We start from the raw sequence: 6,257 nt of genomic DNA, 5'->3' as shown, positions 1-6,257 counted from the left end.
TTGCTCTTGTTGCTTGCTTAGCATGATATTCATATGCAAAAGAATGCCCCAAGAGTTACAGGGGATTAGAGAAGGATACAGTGTGTCTTAGAGAGTACAATTGAGATATTGCAGCTGTGAGTTCATACTGTCAAATTAAGTTTCTAATCCAAACTAGCCTGGCTTCCTTAAATCCACTCCCCATAGAACAAAATATTTCATCAGTCACTTAATTTACTGAGAAGCAATTTTCCTGTGTTAGAGGCTTCTAATATGTAACGTTCTCATTTCTAGGAAAAAATTATTCGGCTACCATTTCGGTGTCACTTGGTTTGTAGAAATGATGTGCTGCCAAGATATTAACCAGAGGTTTTCCCGACCACCCCTCTCCTGTTGATGGCTTTGGGGTCTGATTTAAAAACTAGGCCACAAATTCTTAAGTTAACCAGACCATTCCTGACTGTTGGATATATTCTATGTGCTATAGAAGGCAGTTTGGTAGTAGATCTCCTTTGGGTGGGGTAGGGGAGATGAGAATTGAGCAGGATTCTAGGTTCATCCCAGTACCAGCTCTTCAAACTCCAGGGGCTGAGCAATCTCCTAGCAAGCAGAAAGTCAGGCTGCAGGACCCTGATGAGTGCAGTAGCTTTGCTCCATTTTCTCTCTTCCTTCAAGTGCACACTGCTAGAGCTGTTGATGGGACTATGTGCGTTATCCCCCACGTGCTTGCCACAAGAACATGTATATAAATAGTGATCCAAATTTGGCACTTGGGGCAGAGAAGAGGGATAAGACGGGTGGCACAGGGTGTGTGGAGAGAACACAGAATTTAGCCCATAGTGTATGTGTTTCGTGAGATTTTTCTCTTTCCCCATGCTGCTACTTTTTTCAGCAGTGGAATGAGAGTCCAATAACATGAGAAACAGTGTCAGACTTTTGAACCCATTCTGTTCAAATGAGTTTGAAATTAGGCAAAATATATTTTTCCCTTTCTTGATAGCCTCTCAAAGCAATTATTCTGCCCCCCTTCCGCCCACACACCGTCACCCTCACTGGAAATCTGTTCCAGGTTTTTATGAGCGAGATGAATACCCTTCTTAGGTCTGAGATTTTTTCCCCCCAGTAGTTGTTCTCTCTTTCTCCCACCACCATTAGCAGAGGGTCGGGGGGCGAGGGGAATGGATGCTTAACTTTTTGAAACTTCAGAAGCTTGTACGACACTTCAGCCACTTTGGAAAATTCATGGTTTATCCAAGCACTAAAGAAAGATCATATATGATACACATGGGGACAGCAGTGCAACTGAGCAATGAGACTGATGGTAAAATGATGCCTGAAGGCAAGCTGTCATCAACACTGTATTCACTGTAGTTCAGTTGTATGCCACAGAGGGGGATGGGCTTTCTTTAGTCTACAGATTTATTCTCTGATTGCCTGAATGCTCATATGAAACTTCCTGACAGATGGTAAGACACCAATCAAATGTTCACTCTCTGATAATCTTGGTATGCTATATAAATAGTTACAGAATTTATCAAAAGGGGAAGTAAATACCATCCAGATTTGTGTGAAACCAGACAGAATGGGAAGTGAAAAAAAGTTCTTAGTTTCATTTTCTTTAAAACTTTCCCCCTCAGCCTGAAGAAGCCAGGTGCATGTTGCACAAACAAAGCTATATTTAAAAATAACTTTTCTTCTTTGATATTTGTTTGTTTCCAACAACAGATCTGTGGACAGACTGCAAAATAACCCAAATTACCATTCAAGTGCATCTTTTCTTTATGAAGCTCGGTAATTGCCTTGTATGGTGTTTCCATCTGGGATCCTTTAATATAAATAAAAACAATGTGGAGTCCTTGTGGCACCTTAGAGACTAACAAATTTATTTGGGCATAAGCTTTCGTGGGCTATAACTCACTTCATCAAATGCATGGAATGAAAAAAAGTATGCAGGTATACATATACAGCACATGAAAAGAGGGAAAATTATTTTTTGTAGTGCTAACATGAGGCATGTAGCATGGGAGGTATTGCTTGGGTGTGTAGAGAGCCCGTGTAGACTGCAAATCCCCTTGGCTGTGTAGAGAGCCCGTGTAGACCAGTGGTCTCCAAAGTGGGGTGCACCCACCCCAGGGGGTGCGCAAGAGGATCCTTGGGAGTGCGCAGTAGGAGAAGCACTTTTTTCTTTTTTGCTTCGTCAGTTCGGGCGGGAGTCCGAGTGGCTTTTTTTTTTTTTTTTTTTGCTTCGGCAGTACTGATAGGGGTGTGCAATCAAAAAATTTTGGACACCACTGGTATAGCCTACATGTCCCCCCCCCCCACATATCCCCCTACTCTACACACTATGTCTACACTGATATTTATTTCGTGTTAGCTGGGAGTGCAGTGTCTGTTACTCTGCATGCAGGGCTGCAAGTAAGGCAGTACGGGCCAGTATGGCATATTGGTAAAAAGGGGCCGCCGGTACCAGCCTGTACAGCTGAATTTAAAGTGCTACTGTGGCAGCGCTTTAATGTCGTTGCACCTTTTGCACCCCCCCAGGTCGCCGACAGGGGGGAAGGGCAAAAGGAGCAGCAGCCCCGGGCCCTTTAAATTCTTCCACCTGAGGCCCTGCCCCTTCCAGGGGGGGAGGGGAAACAGAGCCAGCCCCGTACCGGTAGGAGTTCAGTTTTACTTTCACCCCATCTGCATGGCACCCTAAGTGTAGGCATATCCTACCTGTGTAATTCATAGATGCCAAGTCCAGAAGGGACCATTCTGATTATCTAGTCTGGCTTCTTATTGCTTAATGTTCAATGGATAATTCTATAAAGCTGTGTTAATGGTAAGGAAACTGTGGCAAACAAACCACAAGGTTTTGTTTTATTTCCCCAGTAGAACAAATCTGCTTGTAGAAACGTGACGAAAACCCCTTCTCTCTTTTTTCTGGGTTAGCAACCGCCAGAGGTGTCATGAAGGAATTATTAGCATATAGGAAAGGTAGGCTTAAATACACCAGGGAGGAAAATACATTTCTGAAAAATTGTTTTGTATAAGTTTGATCCCGTGAGGTGCTGAGATTGACTTAGTTGCACCTGAGGACACTTGGCACTTCTAGGAAGTGCCAGGGTCTCTCAGGATTGGGGATTAAGTTTTGCATTGGGCTTTGCCATATAAAGACCTGAACAAACTCAATATATATTAACAAATGTTAGAACGTACGTTCTCTTATTGAGGCCAAGTTCAGAGCTCCAGCTGATTTCAATGAGAGAAAGATTGATCCCAATGTATATAGCTGGATATTAACTGCATAAGGCTCTCAATTAAAGCTGGTGGGAAATATTTTTGAAAAATGGCCTTTTGTTCAAAAGCAATTTTTTTTGTAATAACATTTACATTATTAGTTTGGGTGCCCTCCCCCCTGCTTCCTCTTGTCACTTCCTTTTCCCTTTTCAAAATGGGGAAGCCAAAATCCCTATTTTTTTTATTAATTTTTTTAAAGCTTTGAATAAAATTGTTCCTTTTCAAAATCCACAGGACAAAAATTATATTTAAAAAAAAAATCACTTTTGACCAGCTGCAGTTATTATAAATGTATTGAGCTTAATCCTTCAGTCCTTACTCAGAAATAGAAAACCCGTTATGGAATTTTACATGGATTGGATTGATTTAATGAAAGAAAATTTTAACAAGACACTCACCTCAGGAGATCTGTGTAGCTGTGGAAATAAAAAATGGGATCAAACCAGATTTCTGGGTCCTAACAGGAATTATTAGGAACAAACCAAAAACTAATATTAATATTCCATCTTTGACCTCTAATGAAAAATGTGTGTCAAATGTATAAGGTTTTCACTCTAGAAGAGAAAAAAAACCCATATATAATGTTCTTGTTAACAGAGGAAGCCATTATCAAAGAGTAAACAGTTTAGAATCTTTCAGAGATATAGGAAGAAGGCAATTGAAAAAATGGCCGAGGTTTGAAGAAAACCTGCTCCCATTGGAATTTTGCCTGAACAAGGACTGAGTAAAACCTGCAAGATTAGACATGCTATATACATTTATTTAGATGAAAAGGGGGAAAATTAGATGTTGTAAAAGGTGATGAGTTCTACTCCTAGAACTTTTTTTTAAGACTTAAATTCTGGTATACTTACTCATGCTGAGTATTGCTCTGCGGCTTGTTCCATCAACTGAAATGGGTCTTCTTGCAGACTAAGGTACTGCTCAGTATGGATAAGGGTATCAGAAATCTGCCCCTAGGTGAATAAATGCAGAAATGAAGTAAGTTAGCAGGTGTGAGGATAAACTCCTTTCCATAAATCAGTTCCTTTAATCTTTCATGGATCCAACTAAAGCAAGTGTTTTTTGTTTAACGTAATATGGTGATCTGTGGTTCAATAAGATAAACACTTAAACAGCCTTTTCTTTAGTCTCCTGTGATGCAGTGCCCCACAGGCAGAGAATCGTAGGCTAACAGGTCAATCTAGAGTCAGATTTATGCTGCAGCTCCTTTTGAAAACAGTTTTGGGTCAACATGCTCTTTCCTATTTCTTTCTTTTCTTTTTTTCTGATTTCTCTGACAAGCTTCCAGACCCTTCTGTCTGTCGTTATCCTTGCCGTCACAGAATCACTGTCAGATTTTCTGTCGTCTGTTGTGAAAATGAGACACTCCTCATTGTGGATGTTACCACACTGTATCACTGCTAACTTTTCTCTTGTTTTTAATAACTGAAAACACTGATTTCAACTAGTGATTGGCATGTCATAGGCCATCACAGTTGTGATAACTGTGGGTTATTAGTGTTGGGTTTTTTTCTAGTGGCTTAATTTCAATGGATATGGAGATGCAGGGTGCACTGATACTATGGTGCGAAGCTTGGTTAGAGATATGTCCTCTATTTTCCATTACTATTTGTACTTGAATTAAACAGAGATAAAAAGTAAAAATTGACGCTTTTTTAAAAACGAATAGTGAATTTATAAAACTAAAAGGAATATATAGTTAAACAACAACAGAGCAGGAAAAGGAAAGGAGTAGGAAAAATGAAGTAGAAAGATTTACCTAGTGAGAGTAATTTCTGTGTGAGCACACGCATTCACACATACGCTACCCCACTGTACCGGGATATTCCTGGAAGAAGAGAGGCTCAAATATGTGGTTATGGTTGGCCAAGTTCCTAGACTTGGGCTAAAAATAAATCATAACAGTGACACTTCAAAGAAATGTGTTGAGAGTAATAATAAAAAGACGAGAGGGGGGAATAAAAGGTGATGATTGGAGTGAAAGTAGGGGCAAGACAGAACGTTCAAATCAAAGAAGGAAATATGTCTTAAAGTGAGTTTTAGAGGACTAAATATATATGTATATACAAAAAGATGTTTTTTCAAACAAGCTGCAACTTGGCCTTCTTTAGTGAACATACAGCTTTATGTACACAAACACCTGCATGTGCATTTTTCAGGCCCTAAAACATACATGGACAAAAATAGTTTAGCATCTGCATGCTCAAATGACTGAATAAATACTCGATTGCCCCCTTCAAAAAATTAACCTGGAACTACCAGTTGAGCATGCTGTTTCCATGCAACTGCAAAGAAAATAGCTTTTTAAAATTAATCCTTTGGTGGGTGGTACTTCCTGAACGTTTTGGAGGCCTAGGAAACAATGATGAGCATTACCAGTCAATAGGAGCATAACGTAATCCGAGTGAAGGATTTACATAGTTGATTTAGAGAGCAAAAATCTAGTGTAGATTGTGAAGACCATCAAATGTCCCTACACCAGAGGTGGGCCAACTACGGCCCGTGGGCCACATCTGGCCCGCAGGACCGTCCTGCCCTGACCCTGAGCTCCTGGCCTGGGAGGCTAGACCCTGCTCCTCCCCTGCTGTCCCCCCTTCCCGCAGCCTCAGCTCGCTCCGCCGCCGGTACAATGCTCTGGGCAGCAGGGCTGTGAGCTCCTGGGGCAGCGCAGCTGCAGAGCCCGGCCTGACCCGGTGCTCTGTGCTGCATGGTAGCAGCGGGGCCCGGCTCCAGTCAGGCGGCGCAGCTGTAGCGCCTCCAGCCACCCGTGCTCCAGGCAGCGCGGTAAGGGGGTAGGGAGCAGGGGGGATTGGATAGAGGGCAGGGGACTTTGGTTGGTGGTCTGGGAGCGGGGGTGTGGATAGGGGTCAGGGCAGTCGGGGGGGGGGACAGGGAGTTGAATGGGGGCAGGGGTCCTAGGGGGGCCAGCAGGAATGAGAGGAGGGGTTGGATGCGGCAGCAGGGGTCCGAGGGCGGTGAGGGGATAGGGAGCG

This window comes from Trachemys scripta, chromosome 5, assembly GCF_013100865.1.
Source record: "Trachemys scripta elegans isolate TJP31775 chromosome 5, CAS_Tse_1.0, whole genome shotgun sequence".
NCBI lineage: Eukaryota > Metazoa > Chordata > Testudines > Emydidae > Trachemys > Trachemys scripta.
Note: the sequence above shows the minus strand (reverse complement) of the source record.